Here is a 26,409-nt window from a genome sequence, read left to right on the forward strand (position 1 = left end):
GTGCCTTGTCCAAACATTTTGCATCCCTTAGGCCAATGCAAATATAGAGGTAAATACTGTGCTTTTTTTAACCTTCTATTAATGGGAGTGTTGAAAGACTGTAAAACAATATCTGGTTTCAGTTTGAAACTTCCTGAACTGGATTATTTATGTCTAATATGTATTATTATACAATTTAATACTAGATAACTCAGGTTTTCAAAAATGTACTTCAATACTACTGGAAATTAATTCTATGGAACATATTTGCAGGCGGGGTATTCTTTGGGAAAGAAGTTGTACATTCATTAAGGAAAAAATCCCAATATTAACTGTGAAGGATCAGAGAATAAACTGAGTTTTGAAATGAGACAGTAACATTTTGCATGCATATTTTAGTGTCTGGTCATTATTACATCTGAAATAGAAATTGTGAAGATACCTGGAGAAGGCTAATGGTGGGGACTAAAGTGGACCATATAGTAAGAGGCTAAGAACGCTGACATCATGTTTGGACCTATGGACCCTAAAAGTAAGTAATTCTAACAGCAGTTTTACATTGCTCTACATCTGAATTTTTCTCATCCTCAAAGCATAAGGAAAGCTTTCTAAAAGTCACAGCCTGAACTTGAGCTATACTATGTATAATTATGTAAAAGAATATACCCTCCCTGAGTGAGAATGAGGGCATCAGAAGAGATCACCACCAACAGGAAAATAAGTATGTCTAGTAAAGCATCAATATGCTGAAGGTACTCACCGTCAAGGCCAGCTACTAGGACAGGTAGAAGGTAAGGACCTGGAGACTTGTCCAGGACACATGGATAGGAGTTTGTGTTCACGAGTCTCATCTGACCCAAAAGTGAATTTCTCACAGGTTGCTAGTGAGCTTCTATGCCATGATAACTTGTTTATACAAAAGAAATGTAATTTCATTTAGCAAGGTCAGTGACATATTAGGTAATTAAAAGAGAAATGATAGAGATAAAATAATAGATGCAGAGCAAAGCAATGTGCTTGAAGTGCTTTTACATCTTTAGAAAAGGTAAGTAACGTAACCAAGGTTAGTAAAGCTAGTGACAGGGGGAACTGGGATTTGAACTCTCTAACCTGTGCTCCTTGGAGAAGGCAATGGCAAGCCACTCCAGTACTCTTGCCTGGAAAATCCCATGGATGGAGGAGCCTGGTGGGCTGCAGTCGCTAAGAGTCGGACATGACTGAGCGACTTCACTTTCACTTTTCACTTTCACGCAATGAGAAGGAAATGGCAACCCACTCCAGTGTTCTTGCCTGGAGAATCCCAGGGACGGGGGAGCCTGGTGGGCTGCCGTCTATGGGGTCACACAGAATCTTACACGACTGAAGCGACTTAGCAGCAGCAGCAGCAACCTGTGCTCCTATTGACTATTTACTACTACCTACTGGCAGTAGCTGGGTAAGACTCATTCTATCTTTTGGGAACTGGCATTTTTATATTTTACAGCACCCTACTTTTCAGGTTCCTGGGTCTTACTTCAGTCCAGTTTTTTGTCTTTTATGTAGTTCCAAAGTAGAGACTTTGAAATTCCCGAGGATAAATCCTATGCTTATTTCTTCTTTAACACCCTACTATTTAGCTGAATGGCCAATACATTATAAACATAAAACATATGTTTCAGGTATCTGAATATGGAATGGAACCTTTAATTGCAGTGAAAATTCAATGAGAAGTTCAGGTTCAAGATGACACCTTAGGAGGATCCTAAAACTCACCTCTTCCCATGGATGTAACCAAATCTATAACTACATATGGAACAACTTATTCTGGGAAAAAACCTGCTGAGTAACTCCTACACATTAGTTGAATAAGAAAAAACTCACACTGAAGTAAGTAGGAGAGGCTGAGTCACCATGTCACCATACACTCTGCACCTGGCATGCATGCTCCAGGGGCGTGCTCAGTTGTGTCCAACTCTTTCTGTGACCTCATGGACTAGAGCCCACCAGACTTTCTTGTCCATTCTTTCCTAGGAAAGAATGCTGGAATGGGTTACCATTTCCTACTCCAGGGTTATCTTCCCAACCCAGAGACAACCCATATCTCCTGAGTCTCCTGCATTAGCAGGCAGATTCTTTAATACTGAGTCACCTGGAAACCCACACTGGAAGGGAATTCAAATCCCTAAGTTTCTCACTGAGGAGCAGAGTTTGAACTCCTCATCTGACAGTCCAACTTCTAAGACCTGCACCTGAGAGATGAACCCCTAAAGCATCAAGCTTTGAAATCCAACAGGTCTTGCATCCATGAGACCCACAACACCATAGCTAACTGAGTTGAAGTGTTCAAACCTTAGAAGCCAGAACCTCAGGCAGTGGCTTTTAATCAACCTAATCTAGGTACTCAGATCTTCCCCTTGGGAACACCAACAGTTGTCAGCACACCCCCAACAACTTTGAGTCACACGATAAACCAGGCTACATGGACAATTACAAAGATCTGAGAGACAACCTCAAAGAGTTATGGAAAGAATAAGATATGTCTCCTAGATGAGACCACTCCAAGTCTCAGGGAAGTGGATGTTTAATGCACAGAAACTAATACAGGAAGTAAAAGGGAAATGGGGAAACAAAAGATGATCTAAATGAAAGGGTAAAATAACACCTCAGTAAAATACCTTAATAAAGAGGAGAAAAGAAATTTACCTGATAAAAAGGTCAAAATAGTGGCTGTTTAACAGTATTCACCAAACATAGGAGAAGAATGTATAAGCAAAGTGAGAATTTCAAGGAAGAGAAAGAAAATATAAGAAAGTGCCACTAAGAGTCACAGAACTGAATAGCACAGTACAGGAGTACAATGGCAGACTAGAACAGCAGAGGAATAGACCTGTAAACTTGAAGACACATCAGAGAATTCACCCAGTCAAGGAAGAAAAATAAATAATTAAATGCACTAATGTTCCCATCACAGAAGGAAACAAAATAGAAAGCAGGACAGAAAACTTATCTGTAGAAAGAGAAGCTGAAAACTTCCCCACCTGGATGAAGGAGATACATCCAGATTCAGAAAGCTTAGTGTGTTTCTAATGATGAACAAAGATGCCTACTCTTGACACTCTTATTCAACATTGTATTGGAAGTGTTAGCCAGAGCAATTCAGCAAGAAAGACAAATGAAAAGCCTTCCAAATAAGAAAGAAATTAAATAGTCATTATTTGCAGATGACATGATTTCATGCATGCTGCTGCTGCTGCTGCTAATAAGTCACTTCAGTCGTGTCCGACTCTGTGCTACCCCAGAGACAGCAGCCCACCAGGCTCCCCTGTCCCTGGGATTCTTCAGGCAAGAACACTGCAGTGGGTTGCCATTTCCTTCTCCAATGTATGAAAGTGAAAAGTGAAAGTGAAGTCACTCAGTCATGTCTGACCCTCAGCGACCCCATGGACTGCAGCCCACCAGACTCCTCCATCCATGGGATTTCATGCATAGAAAACCCTAAAGACTCCATCAAAAAAACTAATAGAAATAATAAAAAATAGTAACATTGAAGGACACAAAATCAAGGACAAAAATCTGATGTGTTTCTATATACTATCAAGGAAAGAAAAGTAAGAATTTAAGAAAACGGTCCCATTTAAAATTGCATTAAAAAAAGAATAAAATACCTAGGAACAACTTTAACCAAGAGGTGAAAGTCCTTTACACTGAATACTATAGGACATTAATGAAATAAATTGAAGACACAGACATATGGAAAGGCATACTCATGAATTGGAAGAGTTAATATTGTTGAAATGTCCACTATGCAAAGCAATCTACGATTCAATGGAAACTCTATCTAAATTCCAATAGCATTTTTCACAAAAATAGAACAATCCTAAGATTTGTATGGGACATGAAAATTGAAAATAGCCAAAGCAATCTTGAGAAATAAGAACAAACCCATGTATAAACTAGCCAATTAATTTACAACAAAAGAGCCAAGAATATACAATGGAAAAATGACAGCCTCTCCAATAAATGATGCTGAGAAAACTGGACACATACAAGTAAAAGAATAACGTTATACCAATAACTTATAGCCTACACAAAAATTAGTCTAATATGGATTAAAACTATGTAAAAGCAGAAATCATTAAACTTATAAAAGAAAACAGAGTTCTGTGACGTCAGTGTATGGGGTGATTTTTTACTTATGACAACAAAAGCAAAGGCTATGAAAGCAAAAATAGACAACTGGAGCACATCAAACTAGAAAAAACAAACAAACAAAAACACTTCTGGACAGCAAAGGAAATGTCAACAAAATGAAAAGGCAACCTATTAAATGGGTGAAAATATTTGCAAATTGTATCTGACAAGGGGTTAACATTTAAAATATATAAACGACTCATATAACTCAATGCACTACAAAGTGAATTTAGGTTTCCAGGGTGGCACAGAGGTAAAGAACCCACCTGTCAATGCAGGAGACCCCGGTTTGATCCCTGGGTCAGGAAGATCCCCTGGAGTAGGAAATGGCACCCCACTCTAGTATCCTTGCCTGGAAAACTCCATGTACAGAGGAGCCTGCGTGGCTACAGTCCAGAGGGTTGCAAAGAGCTGGACACCACTGAGAATGCACACTATACTATACAACTCACTTCACTAAACATAGACTCAGTTAGCTTTTGTCATCTCATTTAGAATTTAAAAACAGCATAGTCTAGAAGTAGGACACGTTGAATGTGAGGAGTCACATAAAAGTAAAGGGAAGGAGAAAAATATACCCTGATAACAATTATAAACAGAAATCTTCAGTAGCTAAATTATTTCCCAACAAAAATTTAGATGAAGCTAATCATTAGAGATAAGGAAGAATGTAAAATAACAGTAAAAAGGGCAATTCTCCAAGAAAAATCCTAAATTACTATGCACCTGACAACAGAATTTCACAAAATAAGAAAAACAGAACTGGAAGAAGACAGATAGATCCACTATTATTAGTATATATTTTCTTAATTGTGTCTTTTTTTTTTTTTTTGGTAATTGGTATGCCAAATAGGCATAAAACTAATATGGATAAAATTGACCTAGAAAGCATTATTAATCAATTGATGTAAATTACAATGAAAGAATTCTATATCTTGCAATACCAAAATATGCATATTTTAAGGTTCATATGGACTGTTGAATAGGACAGATCACACTAATTAAAAGACCATAAGCCATAGAAAGTATGTTTTCAGGACACAATGGAATCAATAATTAATAAGCTTCCAAAATAGAAAGTAGTAGGTCCAATTGACTTCACTTGTGAATTCTATCAGACAATTAATGAAAAAGTAATAGCATACCTCCAGAATCTTATCCAAATGGAAGCAAGGGTAACACATTCTAATTCAATCTATTAAGCCATCATTATCTTAATAACAAAATCAGATGAAGCTCTTACATGAAAGGAAAACTAAAGCTAGATTTCAAAAATATATCAGCCAATGGGATCCAACAATAAAATACTTGCACAACAAAGTTGAGATTTACTTCAAGTATGTAGGATTATTTCAACATTCAGAAGTCGATTAAGTCATCTATCACATGAAAATGGAAGGAAATGCAATGCACATGATCAGATAACCCATGCACAGGAAGCATTTCTTAAAATCCAACACTGATTTACTATAAAACTCTCAACAAGGCAGAAGTAGGAGAGGCCTTTCTTAACGTTATAAAGACTATCACTTACTTCACAAAGGTAAAAAATAAAAAAAGCGGGGCAGTACGTTAGTCGCTCAGTCCTGTCCAACTCTTTGCAACCCCATGGACTACAGTCAGGTTCCTCTGTCCATGGAAGTCTCCAGGCAAGAATACTGGAGTGGGTTGCCATCTCCTTCTCCACGGGGCAGTATAGGGCAAGTAAATATATGAGTGAGCATATTTCCTGACGACTGAGATGGTAAAGAATCTGCCTGTAATGCAAGAGACTTGGGTTTGATCCCTCAGTGGGGAAGATGCCTTGGAGAAGGGAATAGCAACCCACTCCAGTATTCTTGCCTGGAGAATTCCATGGACAGAGGAGCCTGGTGGGCTACAGCTCATGGGTGGCAAAGAGTCAGACACAACTGAGCAACTAACACACACACACACACTCCTTATCCATGCTCTGTGGGTCGTGGAGGGTAGATGTCAAATTTTCTTATTGATAGTTGAAATTCTCATTTATTTCTCATTGATGAGAAATAAATGAGATAGAAATTCTCATTCTCTATCCCATCACTTCTAAGTATTATGAAACATTTCCATTTGTAAATATAGCTATGATTGATAATAATAGTAATAATAATTGCTGTTAATGTACTAGCTAATATTTAACATTTATTGAGGTATTATTGAAACTTCAAAACAATTCCATAGTTTACTTTGGACCCCATTTATAGCTTAAGATTCTAGAGTACAGAAAGCAATTTGACTCATGCTGTGAAGTTAGCAGAAGATGCAGGAGTCAGGTCTTCATAATCAGGCTCAAAAAGCAACTCTCCTCTCTCATGTTTAACTTCTTCTCTAACAGGTAAGTATAGTTCAAAAAATAAAACCTTTCAATTAATTCTGCTGAAACCCAAGGCCTTCTCTCCTTTGGAAATTCCTGATCCAGGTCTTAAATCTCTGTATCAGAGCATCAGAGAACCAATTATAGAATTTCAGATAATATCTGCCTTCTCAGATACTCTATTTTCAGAAAATAAAGGTAGAATTTACCATACCTTGAAGCCAGCCCTTGTATTTCTCCATCCAATTCCATCTCACTTTTTATCATTATTACCTTTTTTCTACTTCCTGGCTTCAGATTATCTGTGAGTCTCAATATCTGAGGTTGTAAGGTTTTTTGTTTTGTCTTTTTTTCTTGATTTATTTCATCATAATGGGAAAACAGAAATATTTCTTTAGGGGAAGTTGGAAATGTGACATTCTATCCAGATGCCTAAAACTAATTTTTAATTGGTTTAGGTAATAAATTTATCCCAAACCAAGGAGTAGGTCTTTCTGAAGTTTTAATTTCCTTATTTAATATTTCCAATACTTATAAAAGCAACAACAACAACAAAGACACTAGGTATTTTGATTTAATACAATGTAAACACTTAATAAATAAGCTATATGAAACTGAGTGCTCTTATTTCTTGGTCTTTGCCACAAAAATATATTCCGTGTAGAGAAGTTAATAAAGATAAATGATTTGTTTATTGAAGAAAAACAGAGCACTAATCAAGGAGTTACTATGATTAAATTACAAAGTAGATAAAAATATTGAAATACCAAATAGAATTCCAAATTATTTGTACTTTATATAAATATATGACTTGCTTAAACAATATAGTTCCATGTTTCATGGCAATTGCGTATATTTCTGCAACTTTACGGAATAGAAGTCCAGAATATAAAAGGAAAAATAAAAGTGATAATAAATAAAAACACATACCCTGTAGGTGAATTTGAAGTTTTTATTTGTTAACGAAATGAAGTAGAATACACGTTAAAATTAGACCCAAAATTCCAAGGTTGGAAATAAGCATATTTTTAGAAAGCTTCCAAATTGTGTTCTTTCTTTTAATGGCTTACCTTTAAAACAATTATGACTTTTTATCTTCCTTAATTAGTCTCCTTTGTCTCCTTCTTAGTAAAATACTTGGGGAAATATCCTTTAGTCTTTATATATAAGAATACTGTACATAAACTATAGAAGAGCTGTATTAAGTTGAATACGACTTTTAGAGTTCTTTATAATAAACTACCCAGGTAGGCTACAGTCCATGCGGGTCACAGAGTCAGACATGACTTAGCAGCAAAATAGCAGCTGCAAAAATTGTACACTACAGGTCTGTTTAACAGTAGAGTACAATCTATTACAATAGTGATTCTTGGGATTTTTCTTCTTTCAATATTTAAAATCATCTGTATTAAATTCCTCTTCTGCTTATGACCAGGATAAAGTAATAGCACCCAAATCTGCACTCCCAGTTCAAATAAAAATCTATGCAATATATAAATAACGCTCCAAAGCATTGATGATTAAGCAACTAGAGGCAATATTTCCTGCAAGATGGTTCACAAACCAAGTGAGCTCTATAATTGCTACAGTGTACTATCTGGAGAGAATTTCCAGACTGTGTCACAGTAGGACAAAACTCAGGCAAAGGATGATTCCTCATTAAGTTGAGAAGTGGATGTTGAAAGTCTGAGAAGGACAAGAGGCTAGATTAAAGAAAGGCAGAGACTTGAGAGGAGAAAGCTGCACAGAGCAAGCAATCTAGAGATGTGCAGATGGTCCCCCTTGAGCTGAGTACTGATCAGTTTTCATGGTGAAGAAACTTGAAGCCAGCCCTTGTATTTCTCCATCCAATTCCATCTCACTTTTTATCATTATTACCTTTTTTCTACTTCCTGGCTTCAGATTATCTGTGAGTCTCAATATCTGAGGTTGTAAGACCAAGAGGATAACCATCTGAAATAAGCAGAGAAATAGCCCTCAGTGCTCACAAGATGCCAAGTGTGGTTCCTATTCCCACAGAGTGGGAAAGCTCGTAATTCACAGGTCATTAGGTAGACTCCTCAAAAGGAATTTTTCCCTAAATTGGGGGAAATTTAGACCCAAACTGAAATTGTTTCGGTCCTGCCTAACAAAACTAAAAAATCAAGATAGGAAAATATCATACTATTTTCAGGTAACTTAACTCTAACAAATAAAGTTCAGCACTATTTATAGGAATGAGTGTGTGTGTGCTTAGTCACTCAGTCATGTCCAACTCTTTATGACCCTATAGACTGTAGCCCACCAGGCTCTTCTGTCCATGGTTGTAGATGCATGCAGACACAAGAAGGTATTCAGTTAAAATTTACTAGGTATGCAATCAAGCAGGAAAATATGACCCACGATGAGGAAAAAAATCAATCAAACTTAATCCCCCCAAAATTGATTGTAAAAATAATTAGTAATAGTACTACTAAAACACTTACTATGACTGTACTATGTATAAGAATCTGCAGGAAAAAAGAGCATTTTATAAAACATAGAAATATCAAAGATGCAAATTTAATTCTAGAGATGAAACCTATTAGGATATCTGATGCACAGTGCACTGGAAAGGATTAATGGTAGATCAGGCATTTCAGAATAGAAGATCAATGGGCTTGAAGGTATAGTCATGGAAATAAAAAATACTGTTGTGTTGTGGACTTTGTAACATATTTATGACAATAATGCCATTGGCCAATAAAGGGAAAATGACAGAGCACTGCTGTCAGGTTTTTATATTATGTGTGAAGTGGCATGACGGAATTTCGAAGTAGATTATCATGTTTAATCTATATTAAATTATATATATACAATATATACAAATATATATATTTGTATATATTTGCACAATATATACAAAAACACCAAAATAAAAAAGAATTATAGCCAATAATTCAACAAAGGAGACAAAGTAAAATAAAATACACTAAATTAATCCAGAATGATGCATTAGAGTGGATGTAAGTGGAGTAGGAACAAACAGGACAAATAGAAAACAAATAGCAAATGATGGATTTAGATCCAATCATGGTAATGATCCTGTTAAACGATATAAACTGTTTAATAGGCAGTGATTGTCAAAGGGGATTGAAAGCAAGACCTAACCATATTTTGCTTACAAAACGCTCACTTTAAATATTAGATGTAATATAACAAATTAAAAGACAAAAACTACAAATGCTTACTCAAGAAGAAACATGTTGTGAGAATAAATTTTATGTATCCGTCAATCAATAATTTGTATATATCTTCTTCACAAAGGAAAATACAGACCAACATGTCTCACTTCAGTAAATTAAATATAAAAATACATAAGAGGTATAATAGTCCATGCCTTGAATACTTATAAAATTTACATAATATGGTTAATGAACCTAAATATAAACACCAGACTTTTACAAGAAACCAAAAAAATATTTGTGGCTTAGCATTAGGCCAAGATTTCTTAGAAACATAATAAATAAATAAAATAATTGATAAATTGTGTTTTATCAAAAATAAGAACTGCTGGTATTTGAAAGTGCCTGTTAACAGAATGCAAAGATAAAACACAACTGGAAGAAACTATATATCTGACCAAAAAATCTCATATTCTGAATATCTAAAAATTCAATAACAGGAAACCCAGCAACTCATTAGAAGATGTGTAAAATATTTAAATAGAAACATTTTTATTCACTAAGGAAGAAATATATGTTGCATAAGCATTTGAAATATTATTCAAAATTATTTATATAAATGTACAAATTAAAATCATAATGTGATAATAATACACATTTTTTAGAGTGTCTAAACTTCAAAAGCCAAGCCAAACAAATTATTCGCAAGACTATGGAGCATTTTTAAATCCCTACTGGTAGGTACATAAAACAGTAAACATAGTAAGGAAAATAACTTGGCTTTCCCTGGAAAAGTTAAATACACATTTACAATTCAGTCCAGTTCAGTCACTCAGTCGTGTCCCACCCTTTGACCCCATGAACTGAAGCACGCCAGGCCTCCCACTCCATCACTGACTCCTGGAGTTTACTCAAACCCATGTCCATTGATCAGTGATGCCATCCAACCATCTCATCCTCTGTCACGCCTTCTCCTCCAGCCTTCAATCTTTCCTTGTCACCCCTTCTCCTCCTGCCTTCAATCTTTCCCAGCATCAGGGTCATTTCAAATGAATCAGTTCTTCCCATCAGGTGGCCAAATAATCGGAGTTTCAGCTTCAACATCTGTCCTTCCAAGGAACACCCAGGACTGATCTTTAGGATGGACTAGCTGGATCTCCTTACAGTCCAAGGGACTCTCAAGCGTCTTCTCCAACACCACAGTTCAAAAGCATCAATTCTTCAGTGCTCAGCTTTCTTTATAGTACTACTCTCACATCCATACATGACCATTGGAAAAACCATAGCCTTGACTAGATGGACCTTTTTTGACAAAGTAATGTCTCTGCTTTTTACTGTGCTATCTAAGTTGGTCATAACTTTTCCTCCAAGGAGTAAGCGTCTTTTAATTTAATGGTTGCAATCACCATCTGCAGTGATTTTGGAGCCCCCAAAATAAAGTCAGCCACTGTTTCCATTGTTTCCCCATCTATTTCCCATGAAGTGATGGGACCGGATGCCATGATCTTAGTTTTCTGAATGTTGAGATTTAAACCAACATTTTCACTCTCCTCTTTCACTTTCATCAAGAGGCTGTTTAGTTCTTCTTCACTTTCTGTCATAAGGGTCGTGTCATCTGCATATCTGAGGTTATTGATATTTCTCCTGGGAAAGTTGATTCCAGCTTGTGCTTCCCCCAGCCCAGCGTTTCTCATGATGTACTCTGAATATAAGTTAAATAAGCAGGGTGACAATATACAGCCTTGACGTACTCCTTTTCCTATTTGGTACCAGCCTCTTGTTCCATGGCCAGTTTTAACTGTTGCTTCCTGACCTGCATACAGATTTCTCAGGAGGCAGGTCAGGTGGTCTGGTATTCCCATCTCTTTCAGAATTTTCCACAGTTTATTGTGATCCACACAGTCAAAGGCTTTGGCATACTCAATAAAGCAGAAATAGATGCTTTTCTGGAGCCCTCTTGCTTTTTTGATGATCCAGTGGATGTTGGCAATTTGATCTCTGGTTCTTCTGACTTTTCTAAAACCAGCTTGTACATCTGGAAGCTCATGGTTCACGCACTGCTGAAGCCTGACTTGGAGAATTTTGAACATTACTTTACTAGTGTGTGATATGAATGCAATTGTGTGGTAGTTTGAGCATTTTTTGGCATTGCCTTTCTCTGGGATTGGAATGAAAACTGACCTTTTCTGGTCCTGTGGCCACTGCTGAGTTTTCCAAATTTGCTGACATATTGAGTGCAGCACTTTCATAGCATCATCTTTGTATATTCTATATTTTATAGTGCTTTGATATTATTTTTATTTACACCCCTCTCACTATCTATTTCCCTCTACCTACTGTATAACTAGTGTTAACCTTGGGGAATCTCAGGTCCATAATACTATTATTACTGTACATATGCACACGTAAGTGGATCTTTGCCACTTTCAGTAACAAGCATAAGACATTTAATACACTTTTATGCATCTCACTCTTCTCAGATAATAGTATCTAAAAAAATCCCTCTAATTAGACATATAAATCACACTTTAATTTTCATATATCTTAATTTAGTAATCAGTACCACTGTTTCCTGATATTTTGCCTATTAAGATATGCTATAATAACATTTTCCCTTTTATTTGAATGCTTATGTGTATTTTAAGTTTTAGCAGATACTTTTGAGATTTCTCTTTTAAAATAATGAAAATCAATCAATATTTTCATGAGTATTCATGATTAAGACACTTCCCTTGCATTTGCCACAGAAGTATGTGTTATCTTAATAACTGTTATTCAGACCATCTAGTTGTTACTTTATATTTTCTTAGTGCTGACATTTAACATATTTATATATATTTATGGCTCATTTGGGGGCTTCTTGGTAACCCACAGTAAACAATCTTCATGCCAAGGCAGAAAATGTGAGTTTATTTCCTTTGTCAGAGAGCCCATAGAACGGGAAATGGCAACCCACTCCAGTATTCTTGCCTGGGAAATCCAATGGACAGAGGAGCCTGGTGGGCTACAGTTCTCAGGTCACAAAGATTCAGACATGACTTAGCAACTGCAACAACAGCAAATTGTAGATTTTGAGTTAAAAACTTACATTAATATCATTTACTAATTTTCTTTTAGTTGAGCTGTAGTCCTCTAAAGAGCTCTAGAGCTTCGTTAATGTATTTTGAAATATCATTCACTTACATACAACATGTTTATAAATATTCTTGTTCAACCTATTCCATTTGGTATAATTTATACATGATTCAATTTATATTATTCAATTTCTCACATTTTCACATATGCTTCACAAGTTTTGGAAAGCCTAGAGGTCACTTCACCCTTATTCAGATCTGCAGGGAATAAATAAGGGCTTCACCTCCCTAGGATGTTTTGTTTGACTTTCCTACAAACCTTCTATGTGCTTCTGTGTGCAAATCTGTGCTTGGACGTCTGCCTAGGAGAGAAATGGAAGGTCATATTGTATGAACGTTGGGCTGGAAGAAGCACAAACTGGAATCAAGATTGTTGTGAGAAATATCAATAACCTCATATATGCAGATGACACCACCCTATGGCAGAAAGTGAAGAATAACTAAAGAGCCTCTTGATGAAAGTGAAAGAAGAGAGTGAAAAAATTGGCTTAAAGCTCAACATTCAGAAAACTAAGATCATGGCATCCGGTCCCATCACCTCATGGCAAATAGATGGGGAAACAGTGGAAACAGTGGCTGACTTTATTTTTTGGGGCTCCAAAATCACCGCAGATGGTGACTGCAACTATGAAATTAAAAGACGCTCACTTCTTGAGTGAAAATTATGACCAAGGTAGGCAGCATATTGAAAAGCAGAGACATTACTTTGTCAACAAAGGTCCATCTAGTCAAGGCTATGGTTTTTCCAGTAGTCATGTATGGATGTGAGAGTTGGACTATAAAGAAAGCTGAACACCAAAGAATTGATAGTTTGAACTGTGGTGTTGGAGAAGACACCTTGGCCACCTGATGGGAAGAACTGACTCATTTGAAATGACCCTGATGCTGGGAAAGATTGTAGGCAGGAGGAGAAGAGGTGACAGAGGATGAGATGGTTGGATGGTATCACAACTAAGGAACTAAACTGAACTGAACTAGAAAAAAAGATATCTCTAGGGTAAGATATATATAAAAAATGTGTGGGTGAGGGTTTAGGGTGTATCTATCAGTTCAGTTCAGTTGCTCAGTTGTGTCCGACTCTTTGTGACCCCATGAATTGCAGCACACCAGGCCTCCCTGTCCATCACCAACTACTGGAGTTCACCCCAACTCATGTCCATCAAGTCGGTGATGCCATCCAGCCATCTCATCCTCTATCGTCCCCTTCCCCTCCTGCCCCCAATCCCTTCCAGCATCAGAGTATCTTCCAATGAGTCAACTTTTCACATGAGGTGGCCAAAGTATTGGGGTTTCAGCTTTAGCATCAGTCCTTCCAAAGAACACCCAGGACTGATCTCCTTTAGAATGGACTGGTTGGATCTCCTTGCAGTCCAAGGGACTCTCAAGAGTCTTCTCCAACACCACAGTTCAAAAGCATCAGTTCTTCGGCACTCAGTGTCACAGCCCAACTCTCACATCCATACATGACCACTGGATAAACCATAGCCTTGACCAGATGGACCTTTCTTGGCAAAGTAATGTCTCTGCTTTTCAATATGCTATCTAGGTTGGTCAGAACTTTCATTCTAAGGAGTAGGTGTCTTTTAATTTCATGGCTGCAGTCACCATCTACAGTGATTTTGGAGCCCCCAAAAATAAAGTCTGACACTGTTTCCACTGTTTCCCCATCTATTTCCCATGACGTGATGGGACCGGATGCCATGATCTTCATTTTCTGAATGTTGAGCTTTAAGCCAACTTTTTCACTCTCCTTAGTTCCTCTTCACTTTCTGCCATAAGGGTGGTATCATCTGCATATCTGAGGTTATTGCTATTTCTCCCAGCAATCTTGGTTCCAGCTTTGCTTCTTCCAGATCAGCATTTCTCATGATGTGCTCTGCATATAAGTCAAATATGTAGGGTGACAATATACAGCCTTGACATACTCCTTTTCCTATTTGGAACCAGTCTGTTGTCCCATGTCCAGTTCTAACTGTTGCTTCCTGACCTGCATATAGGTTTCTCAAGAGGCAGGTCAGGTGGTCTGGTATTCCCATCTCTTTCAGAATTTTCCACAGTTGATTGTGATCCACACAGTCAAAGGCTTTGGCACAGTCAATAAAGCAGAAATAGATGTTTTTCTGGAACTCTCTTGCTTTTTTGATGATCCAGCGGATGTTGGCAATTTGTTCTCTGGTTCCTCTGCCTTTTCTAAAACCAGCTTGAACATCTGGAAGTTCACATTTCCCAAATTGCTGAAGCCTGGCTTGGAGAATTTTTGAGCATTACTTTACTAGTGTGTGAGATGAATGCAACTGTGTGGTAGTTTGAGCATTCTTTGGCATTGCCTTTCTTTGGGATTGGAATGAAAACTGACCTTTTCCAGTCCTGTGGCCACTGCTGAGTTTTCCAAATTTGCTAGCATATTAAGCACAGCACTTTCTATGTATCTATACATAGATATATGCGTAAATATGTATAGTGTACCTATAAGGGCATATAAAAGAACATTATGTAAAATTATTACACTACCCACGGCAATCTATAGATTCATTGCAATCCTTATCAAATTACCTATGCCTATTAAATTACCAATGCATTTTTTTCACAGTCTAGAACAATTTTTTTTTTAATTTTTCAAGAAAGACAGAAGATCCTGAATAGCCAATGCAATCCTGAGGGGCAAAAAACACAGAGCTGGAGGAATGAAGCTCCCTGACTCCAACAATACTATTGGCTTGGTCAAGAAAATTTTTTGTTTGTTTGTTTTTCTGTAACATGGAAAAACAAACATTTTTGCCAACCCAGTACAAAACTACAGCATCATAACAGTATGGTTTTGGCACAAAAATGAAATATAGATCAATGGAACAGGAGAGAAAGCACAGAAATAAACCCACACACCTATGGTCAATTAATCTATGTCAAAGATGGTAAGAATATACACTGGAGAAAAGAAAGTAGCTTCAATAAGTGGTTCTGGGAAAACTGGGCATCTACCTGTAAAAGAATGAAATTAGAACACTCTCTAACATCATACACAAAAATAAACTCAAAACAGATCAAAGACCTAGATGTATGGCTGTACATTATAAAACTCTTAGAGGAAAACACAGGCAGAACACTGTTTGACATTGACTGTAGCAATATCTTTTTGGTTCCTAGAGTAATGAAAATAAAAACAAAGGGAAGCTATTAAACTTAAAAGCTTTTGTACAGGAAAGGAAACCATAAACAACATGAAAAGACAATCCACAGAATGGTAGAGAATATTTTCAAATGAAGCAAATAACAAGGAATTAATCTGCAATATATACAAATAGCTCATGCAGTTCTATTTAAAAAGTAATCAAAACTGGGCAGAGGATCTAAATAGACATTTCTCCAAAGAAAACACACAGATGAATAAAAAGCACATGAAAAGATGCTCAACATCAGAGAAATGCAAATCAAAAGTACAATGAAGTGTCACCTCACAATAGTAGAATAGCCGTCATCAAAATGTCCACAAATAATAAATGCTGGAGAGGGTGTCCAGAAAAGGGAACCTTCCTACACTGTTGGTGGGAATGTAAATTGGTATAACCACTACTGAGAACAGTATGGAGGCTCCTTAATAAATGAAAAATACAGCCACCATATGATCCAGCAATCCAACTCCTGGCCACATATCTAGAGAAAACCATTTTCAAAAAGATATAAGCACCCTAATGTTCATTGCAGCACTATTTACAGCAGCCAACATGGAGTGGTAACCTCAGTGTCCATCAGTGGAGGAATGGATAAAGAGCAAGCGGTCTACATACACAATGGAATACTACTCAGCCATAAAAAATGCAATAATGCCATTTGAAGCAACATGGATGGGTCTAGAGATGAGCATAACTAAGCAAAATAAGCCAGACAGGAAGACAAATATAATATGATATCACTCATATGTGGAATCTAATTTAAAAATAATATGAATGAACTTATTTATAAAAGAGAACTGACTCATAGATTTTAAAAACAAAGAAATTTATAGTTATAAAAGGGGAAATATAGTGAGGAGATAAATTAGTAGTTTGGGATTAGCATACACATGAGTGAGTGAAGTCGCTCAGTCGTGTCCGACTCTTTGAGACCCCACGGACTGCAGCCTACCAGGCTCCTCCCTCCATGGGATTCTCCAGGCAAGAGTACTGGAGTGGGGTGCCATTTACTGCTATGTATAAAATAGATAACAAGGTACTTATGTATAGCACAGGGGACTCTAATCAACATTCTATCATACCTATGTGGGGAAAGAATCTGAAAAAGAATGAATATATGTATAACTGAATCACTTTGTGTACACATGAAAATAACACATTAAAAACCAACTATACTCCAATAAAACATTTTTAAAAATGAACTATAAAAAATAAAATGCATACTTTGGAAATTCTGGAAAACAAGCATTATAAAAACAGTAATGGTGCTTCTTTCATGAAATTGAGGATATTTTTACTTTCTCACATGTTTCTGTGTATTGCTTAATATTTTTATAATAACTTTGCATTATAAAAATAGGGGAAAATTATTAACATATGACACTATGGAGGAAAATATAGGATATTTTTTAGAAATTATATTATAGTGGAAAATATGTTAGAGAATTCTCCTTTTTAATCTGAGACAGATTAAAAAGTTGTACTTAAACTGACATTTAAAAAATGTAACAACTTAAAAATTTATTCACTTGTATAACTAACTGAAGAGTCCCAAAGGTAGCCTGAGTTTTGGGCACTGTTAGCCCTGTATCTAAGCAGTATCATAAGAAACGTGTTTCTCTTCATCTTACTGCATTGCTTTCCTCAGTGTTGGATTTATCTTCAGGCAAGTCCACTGAAGGTTGACAAGATAGTCATGAAAAATCCTAGGCTTATATTCACAAGGGCTCCAGTGAATGAATAATATCTTCTCTTTATGTGATTTAATAGCATAAGTCCCAGGTTTTACCTTTCCTTGTTGTTTCATAGCCTTGGTCTGGTGCCTCAGCTCTGATCTTGGAATATAGTTCACTCACTAAGTCAGCTACTTATAAGAATCCTTGGCGTCAAAGTGGAGTTGGTCTCACCTGATCAACTGAGTGTCAGGGGGACTTCCTTCAGGAAAATAAGGATGCCAATATCAGTTGAACAAAAATGGGTAATTGTCCAAAGGACAAAAGAAATTTATTACATTATATTCTTCCTAGATGAGAAAAAATTTAAAAGGTACAAAGAAAAAGATAAATAGGAGCACCTAAGTTTATATATTTTGAAATTTCTATGTGAAATCATTATAAGCATAGCTAAAAGATAAGTAATGGTTGGAAATACATATATTACAATAAAATGTTTAATATTTTTGTATGAATAGTCTCTAACTCATAAAACAAGAGAAGTTAAGTGATAAAGAACAAAATCAGATATCCTCAGTAAAAAAGATGTGAATAGCCAAAAGATTATAAAATATAATTGTTGTGAGGAATAAATAATGCAAATAGATATGATCTTAAGATTTTAATTTTCATTAATTAGATTATGGAACAGAAAATGAGAATATAATAGATTACAGTGGTGAAACAGCCTGCTAATGGTATCCTCATACACAGTTGATGGAAATATAAATTGGTAGAGTTTTTGTCTCTTGTACCTTTTAAGGTTGACAAGTTGACAGTGATCTGCCAAAATGGAAAATATGCATATTTATGTCAACCTACAAAAATAATTACAAATACATATTTATAAGAATGGTATTACACCATTGTAGTAGTAAAAAATAGGAAACTAAATATCTATCAGTAAGGAAACTAAATATCTATCAGTAAGATAATGACTAACAAATGATAAGATAGATACATATGTATTGAATAATATTAAAGCTCATAAAAGTATGTATGTAAAAGTTCATATAGCTCTATACAAACAGAAATGTACAGCTCACTAGATGATGTATATGTAATTTTATTAAAAGTAATTCTATATTTATGGACAAATACACATTATCCTTAATTATCCCTTATATGTTTCTATTTGTGTCCATGTATGTGTGTGAATACATAGAGAAAGAGTAGAAAAATAGACCTAAGTTACTGACTGAGGGTACTTCTGTAGGTGAACAGGAACACTGGAAGGGAAGAAATATATTTCTGTGTTGCTAAATATTTTTTTTACTATACTTTTAAATAATTTTTCAGTTTTTGGTCACTTTGAGGGGAAAGTGCTACAATTGTTGGAATAAAGAAATAATGTGTCATATTTGCAGAAATTATAAAACATTTTGAAGCCTTTTTTTCATAGAAATAGTTTGTTCATATGATTTACTACTAGTGTTGAATAGTGGTTATATCACTTATTAGTATAAGTTATGTACATGTAATATATATATACACATGTATTATGTATAATGATAAATATCTTATTGTTTAAATTATATATATATATATCATGTTGTTCATGGTGTTCACACAGCAAGAATACTTGAGTGGTTTGCCATTCCCTCCTCCAGTGGGCCACGTTTTCTCAGAACTCTCCATTGTGACCCATCCATCTTGGGTGGCCCTACACAGCATGCCTCGTAGCTTTACTTCACCATGATAAGGCTGTGATCCATGAAGGTGGCAGAGGATGAGATGGTTAGATAGCATCACTGATTCAATGAGCATGAATCTGAGCAAACTCTGGGAGATAGTGAAGGACAACGAAGCCTGATATGCTTCAGTCCATGGGGTAGCAAAGAGTTGGAGACGACTTCAGTTCAGTTCAGTTGCTCAATTATGTCTGAATCTTTGTGACCCCATGAATTGCAGCACACCAGGCCTCCCTATCCATCACCATCTCCCGGAATTCACTCAAACTCACGTCCATCGAGTCGGTGATGCCATCCAGCCATCTCATTCTCTGTCGTCCCCTTTTCCTCCTGCCCCCAGTCCCTCCCAGCATCAGAGTCTTTTCCAATGAGTCAACTCTTTGCATGAGGTGGCCAAAGTACTGGAGTTTCAGCTTTAGCATCAGTCCTTCCGAAGAACACCCAGGGTTGATCTCCTTTAGAATGGACTGGTTGGATCTCCTTGCAGTCCGAGGGACTCTCAAGAGTCTTCTCCAACACCACAGTTCAAAAGCATCAATTCTTCAGCGCTCAGCTTTCTTCACAGTCCAACTCTCACATCCATACACGACCACTGGAAAAACCATAGCCTTGACTAAACGGACCTTTGTTGGCAAAGTAATGTCTCTGGTTTTCAATATGCTATCTAGGTTGGTCATAACTTTTCTTCCAAGGAGTAAGCGTCTTTTAATTTCATGGCTGCAGTCACCATCTGTAGTGATTTTGGAGCCCCCAAAAATAAAGTCTGACACTGTTTCCACTGTTTCCCCATCTATTTCCCATGAAGTGACGGGACCAGATGCCATGATCTTCATTTTCTGAATGTTGAGCTTTAAGCCAACCTTTTTACTCTCCTCTTTCACTTTCATCAAGAGGCTTTTGAGTTCCTCTTCACTTTCTGCCATAAGGGTGGTGTCATCTGCATATCTGAGGTTATTGATATTTTTCCTGGCAATCTTGATTCCAGCTTGTGCTTCTTCCAGCCCAGTGTTTCTCATGATGTACTCTGTAGATAAGTTAATTAAGCAGGGTGACAACATACAGACTTGATGAACTCCTTTTCCTATTTGGAACCAGTCTGTTGCTCCATGTCCAGTTCTAACTGTTGCTTCCTGACCTGCATACACGACTTAGTGACTAAGTAACAATACATATATAATCTAATGAAAAACAACTATTCACATCTGTTTGTTGTCTCTGTGGACTCATAGATGCCCACATAAGCCAAACTATTGGGAGTTCCCATGGGCAGTTTTGAAGGTCAGATAAGAGGTTGGAATGCAATGAAATATACAATATCTGTTAGCTCAGTTTGCTTTGTTTCAGCAACTATATTAATTCACTATGGTAATAGTTTATCTCATCTCAATCAACACATCTGATTACTCTTTGTGTGTGTGATGTAAAAATGAAGAAACTAGATACTATATGTTAAAATAATTTGCAATCTAAACTTTTCACAATATCAGGTAGGTAGTTGAAATAAAATACTAAAACATAAGTTCTTCTTCCAGCTACAATCTCATTTTATGCCACCTTCTTTCACTGTCTTAACCACACTGGACAAATTTCAATATCTCCTAAAATGTTAAATTTTCTCTCACCTCAGTGGCCCCATTGATACTATTCAATCACTATTGGATATCCTTCCAAGCACTTGTTAGAGAAAGAGGTCATGGATTTGAACTTACACTTTTTAACTAAAAAATTATTGATAAAGAGTGTTTGAACATGTTTTCCCTTTAAAAGAAGACAACACAAGATCTTTCTAGAGTCCCATCATTTGGCAGATTATTATGACTTAGAGGAGGGCTTTAGATCTCATGGTGACTCAATTATATCCCCCAAAATTCATGTCAAAGCTCTGATCCATAAAATGACTGTGTGGGTATAAGACCTAAAAGGAGATAATTATGGTTAACTAAGTTCTTAAGAGTAGAGCCCTAATCAGATAGAATTAGTGTCCTTAAAAAGAGACACCTGAGAGCTCCTTTTCACCACTCACCACCACATGAACGTGGCCCATTGCAGCTCTGAAAGAGAATCCTCATCAGAAACTCACTGTGATGGCAGCCTGATCAGACTTCCAGCCTCCAGAAATGTTTGAAAATAAATTTCTGTTTTTGAAACAACTCAGTCTGTGAGAAAACTCAAGGAAATGGTGAAGGACAGAGAAGCCTAGCACACTGCAGTCCATGGGGTCACAAAGAGTTGGACATGTCTAAGTGACTGAACAAGTATGTGGTATTTTGGTAACTCAAGTTGACTTGGATACCGAAGCATTCTAACTACCTCTGATTGAGACCACTATCTCTTTCTACTTCATCTTCCCCTCCATCATATTTTCTGTTCTCTGAGGATGTTGAGGTGATTATAGCCAAAGGAGTATTCAGTTCAGTTCAGTCACTCAGTTGTGTTCTACTCTCTGCGACCCCATGAACAGCAGCATGCCAGGCCTCCATGTCCATCACCAACTCCCGGAGTCCACCCAAAGCCATATCCATCAAGTCGATGCCATTCAACCATCTCATCCTCTGCCTTCCCCTTCTCCTCCTGCCCCCAATCCCTACCAGCATCAGGGTCTTTTCCAATGAGTCAGCTCATTGCATCAAGTGGCCAAAGTATTGGAGTTTCAGCTTCAACGTCAGTCCTTCCAATGAACACCCAGGACTGCTCTCCTTTAGAATGGGCTGATTGGATCTCCTTGTAGTACAAGGGAATCTCAAGAGTCTTCTCCAACACCACAGTTCAAAAGCATCAATTCTTGAGTGCTGAGCTTTCTTTATAGTCCAACCCTCACATCCATACATGACCACTGGAAAATCATAGCCTTGACTACACGGACCTTTGTTGGCAAAGTAATGTCTCTGCTTTTGAATATGCTATCTAGGTAGATCATAACTTTCCTTCCAAGGAGTAAGCATCTTTTAACTACATGGCTGCAATCACCATCTGCAGTGATTTTGGAGCCCCCCAAAATAAAGTCAGCCACTGTTTCCACTGTTTCCCCATCTCTATTTGCCATGAAGTGATAGGACCGGATGCCATGATCTTAGTTTTCTGAATGTTGAGCTTTAAGCCAACTTTTTCACTCTCCTCTCACTTCCATCAAGAGCCTCTTAATAGTTCTTCTTCACTTCTTCACTGAGGTTACTGATATTTCTCCCGGCAATCTTGATTCCAGCTTGTGCTTCCTCCAGCCCAGCGTTTCTCATGACGTACTCTGCATACAAATTAAATAAACAGGGTGACAACATGCAGCCTTGACTTACTCCTTTTCCTGTTTGGAACCAGTCTGTTGTCCCATGTCCAGTTCTAACTGTTGCTTCCTGACTTGCATACAGGTTTATGAAGAGGCAGGTCAGGTGGTCTGGTATTCCCACCTCTTTCAGAATTTTCCACAGTTTATTGTGACCCACACAGTCAAATGCTTTGGCATAGTCAATAAAGCAGAAATAGATGTTTTTCTGAAACTCTCTTGCCTTTTCAATGATCCAACAGATATTGGCAGTTTGATCTCTGGTTCCTCTGCCTTTTCTAAAACCCACTTGAACATCTGGAATTTCACTGTTCACATATTGCTGAAGCCTGGCTTGGAGATTTTTAAGCATCACTTGTGAGATAAGTGCAATTATGAGGTAGTTTGAGCATTTTTTGGCATTGCCTTTCTTTAGGATTGGAATGAAAACTGACCTTTTCCAGTCCTGTGGCCACTGGTGAGTTTTCCAAATTTGCTGGCATATTGAGTCCAGCACTTTCACAGTGTCGTCTTTCAAGCTATTTCATGAAATAACTCAACTGAAGTTCTATCACCTCCACTAGCTTTGTTCATAGTGATGTTTCCTAAGGCCCACTTAACTTCACATTCCAGAATGTCTGGCTCTAGGTGAGTGATCACACCATCGTGTGTGATGCCAACTCTTCTTAATATTCTGCTTCTGCTTAGGTCTATATAATTTCTGTCCTTTATTGAGCCCATTTTTGCATGAAATGTTCCCTTGGTATCTCTAATTTTATTGAAGAGATCTCTAGTCTTTCCCATTCTATTGTTTTCCTCTCTTTCTTTGGACTGATCACTGAGGCAGGCTTTCTTAACTCTCCTTGCTATTCTTTGGAACTCTGCATTCAAATGGGTATGTCTCTCCTTTTCTCCTTTGCTTTTTGCTTCCCTTCTTTTCATAGCTATTTTTAAGGCCTCCCCAGACAGCCATTTTGCTTTTTTGCATTTCTTCTTCTTGGGAATGGTCTTGATTCCTGTCTCCTGTACAATGTCATGAACCTCCATCCATAGTTCTTCAGGCACTCTATCTATCAGATCTAGTCCCTTAAATCTATTTCTTACTTCCACTGTATAGTCATAAGGGATTTGATTTAGGTCATACCTGAATGGTCTAGTGGTTTTATAAACTTTCTTCAATTTCAGTCTAAATTTGGCAATAAGGAGTTCATGATCTGAGCCACAGTCAGCTCCCAGTCTTGTTTTTGCTGACTGTATAGAGCTCTCCATCTTTGGCTGCAAAGAATGTAATCAATCTGATTTCAGTGTTGACCATCTGGTGATGTCCATGTGTAGAGTCTTCTCTTGTGTTGTTGGAAGAGGTTATTTGCTATGACCAGTGTGTTCTCTTGGCAAAACTCTATTAGTCTTTGCCCTGCTTCATTCTGTATTCCAAGGCCAAATTTGCCTGTTACTCCAGGTGTTTCTTGACGTCCTACTTTTGCATTCCAGTCCCCTATAATGAAAAGGACATCTTTTTTGGGTGTTAGTTCCAGAAGGTCTTGTAGGTCTTCATAGAACTGTTCAATTTCAGCTTCTTCAGCGTTACTGGTCTGGGCATAGACTTGGATTACCATGATACTTAAGGTCAATTGAGCAGGAGATGGATTTACTTTGGTGTGAAATAAGTGCAATGTATTAGTTTGTTATGAGTTTGTTTATTATTGTCATATTCTTTCTATAGAAAACAGTAATATAAAAATTGTCATAAGGAGAATCAATCAAAGTCTAGGCAGCCAGATTTTGGAAAAAGTATTCTGAAAGCATGTCAGACTCTAATATAAATATATTCTTGATTTGGGGGCATTTGTGTAATTTAACACTTATAAATTATAATTTGTGATTATTTCATAATTTAAATAAATATTCACTTTCACAGCTGTTTTTGTATTTATACCTTTGTATCATTTTCCTTAAAGAGTTCCCAATAGTGCATAAGCATCAGACTCCACAAAACATCAAGCCATCTCTAAGTGTAAGTCCTTTTCAACTGGACACATGAACAGTTTAGAAAGTATGAAAGCATGAACCAGTGGATAAGAGGCCTTAAATTCACATGGCCAGTTCTGGTAGGAACTATGAAAAACTATAAAAAACAGGCGAGCACAATTCAATCTAAAAGGGCTGCTGCTGCTGCTGCTGCTGCTAAGTCGCTTCAGTCGTGTCCGACTCTGTGCGACCCCATAGACGGCAGCCCACCAGGCTCCCCCGTCCCTGGGATTCTCCAGGCAAGTGCCTACTAAATACTAACCCAGAGCTGTCAATCAAATGAGGTCCGCTGAAACTGAATGTATGAAAATTTATGTGAGATTTCTGAAATTTTAAAGAGTGCATTATAATTCAGTGTTTTAGTAAAATGTGGAATTTGACCATTTGTCATTTTATGATTTGTCTAGGTAAATTACCCTCTGTATAATTTATATACCAGAGATTTCCTTCAATATTGCCTCCAAATGGCAGGCTCAAGTCTTATGTAAGAAAGAATAACCCAAAACACAGTTTCTTATTGGGACTCAGAAGGTCCTAGTTGGAGGTAAATATATTTGTATAACATTGTGGTGAAGCACAGCTAGGATGTTTCACTGCCTGAGTTTGAATTCCACCCAACTTCATTACCTTTTTTTTTTTTTTTCCATGATCTTGGGTAAATTTTTAAATCTCACTGTTCAGGTTCCTCATTTGTTATGAGGAGAAACTGACAATACCCAGCTTCATGCCTTGAAGATGAAGTAAATTAATAAACTGTAAGTGTTTAGACAAAAGTGTGGTCCAACATAAATACTATAAAAGTGTTAGCTTTTTCCCCTCTCTTTTGGTCACTTGGAGGTTTAGCCACTTTGAAACAACAAATTAGATTAATTCCATGCTGACTATATCCTGGGACACAGGTTGAATTCAGTGTGTATCAAACCTGTGGATAAGGAACAGGCTCTATCTTCAAAGACAGTGTCCATGCCAGGGATCTTCTTACCATATGTTTTTGAAAGTCTGTAAGATTACTGGAGTCAGCTTGCCTTCCTAGAGGTTCTTACTCACCATTACCTAGTGTGCTGAGTATGAGCAGACAAAAGGAAGAAGTTCTCTGATATCCATCTTATTTTCTAGAATCACAGAATAATTAAAATGCTTTGTTATCTCTTTTCTTATACACAAACATTGCTAGCACAGAAGAATGCCTCGTTGAAACAACTCTCACAGCAGGAGCAAAAAGGTCACATATTCAAAAGACAGATGCAGGGACTTTCAATGTGTCCTTACAATAGACTCTGTGAGTTTATGTCCCATTCCATTCCCCCTAAAGAAAGTTAATTAAAGGTCTGTGAAAAAACTAAATTGTTGCCAGAAAGAAACACTGCCTCCTGAGACTTTAGGCTTGGTCACAGGAGAAGAACTTCAATCAAAGAATTTTGAGCAAGATCAAAATTAAATCTTGGGAAAATTCTACCTCAGTTCTTTCAGTGAATGTCAGGCAGGTAGCAAATGCTGAGTCTCTCCAGAAACTACAAGAAACCTCTCAGTCAAGACACCAGGCTTTCCCAGATGCCGAGAAGATTCTGCACTTTGGAATACAATCCACGTCTTTGCCTCTGAAAAGCAGGGGCCATAACTTGATGGAAATGTCATTCATTCCAGTGCACACAGCACTGCAAATTGAAGGGAATGAGATGGAATACACAGTCCTTCCCTTCAAGTTGCTCATAGTTTAGTATCACAATAAATATATTTTAAATAATAGGCACATGAATTAATGAAAAAATAAGTTACATGTGATCAAATTAC

The sequence above is a fragment of the Bos indicus x Bos taurus genome, chromosome 4 (assembly GCF_003369695.1).
Source record: "Bos indicus x Bos taurus breed Angus x Brahman F1 hybrid chromosome 4, Bos_hybrid_MaternalHap_v2.0, whole genome shotgun sequence".
NCBI classification, from domain to species: Eukaryota; Metazoa; Chordata; class Mammalia; order Artiodactyla; family Bovidae; genus Bos; species Bos indicus x Bos taurus.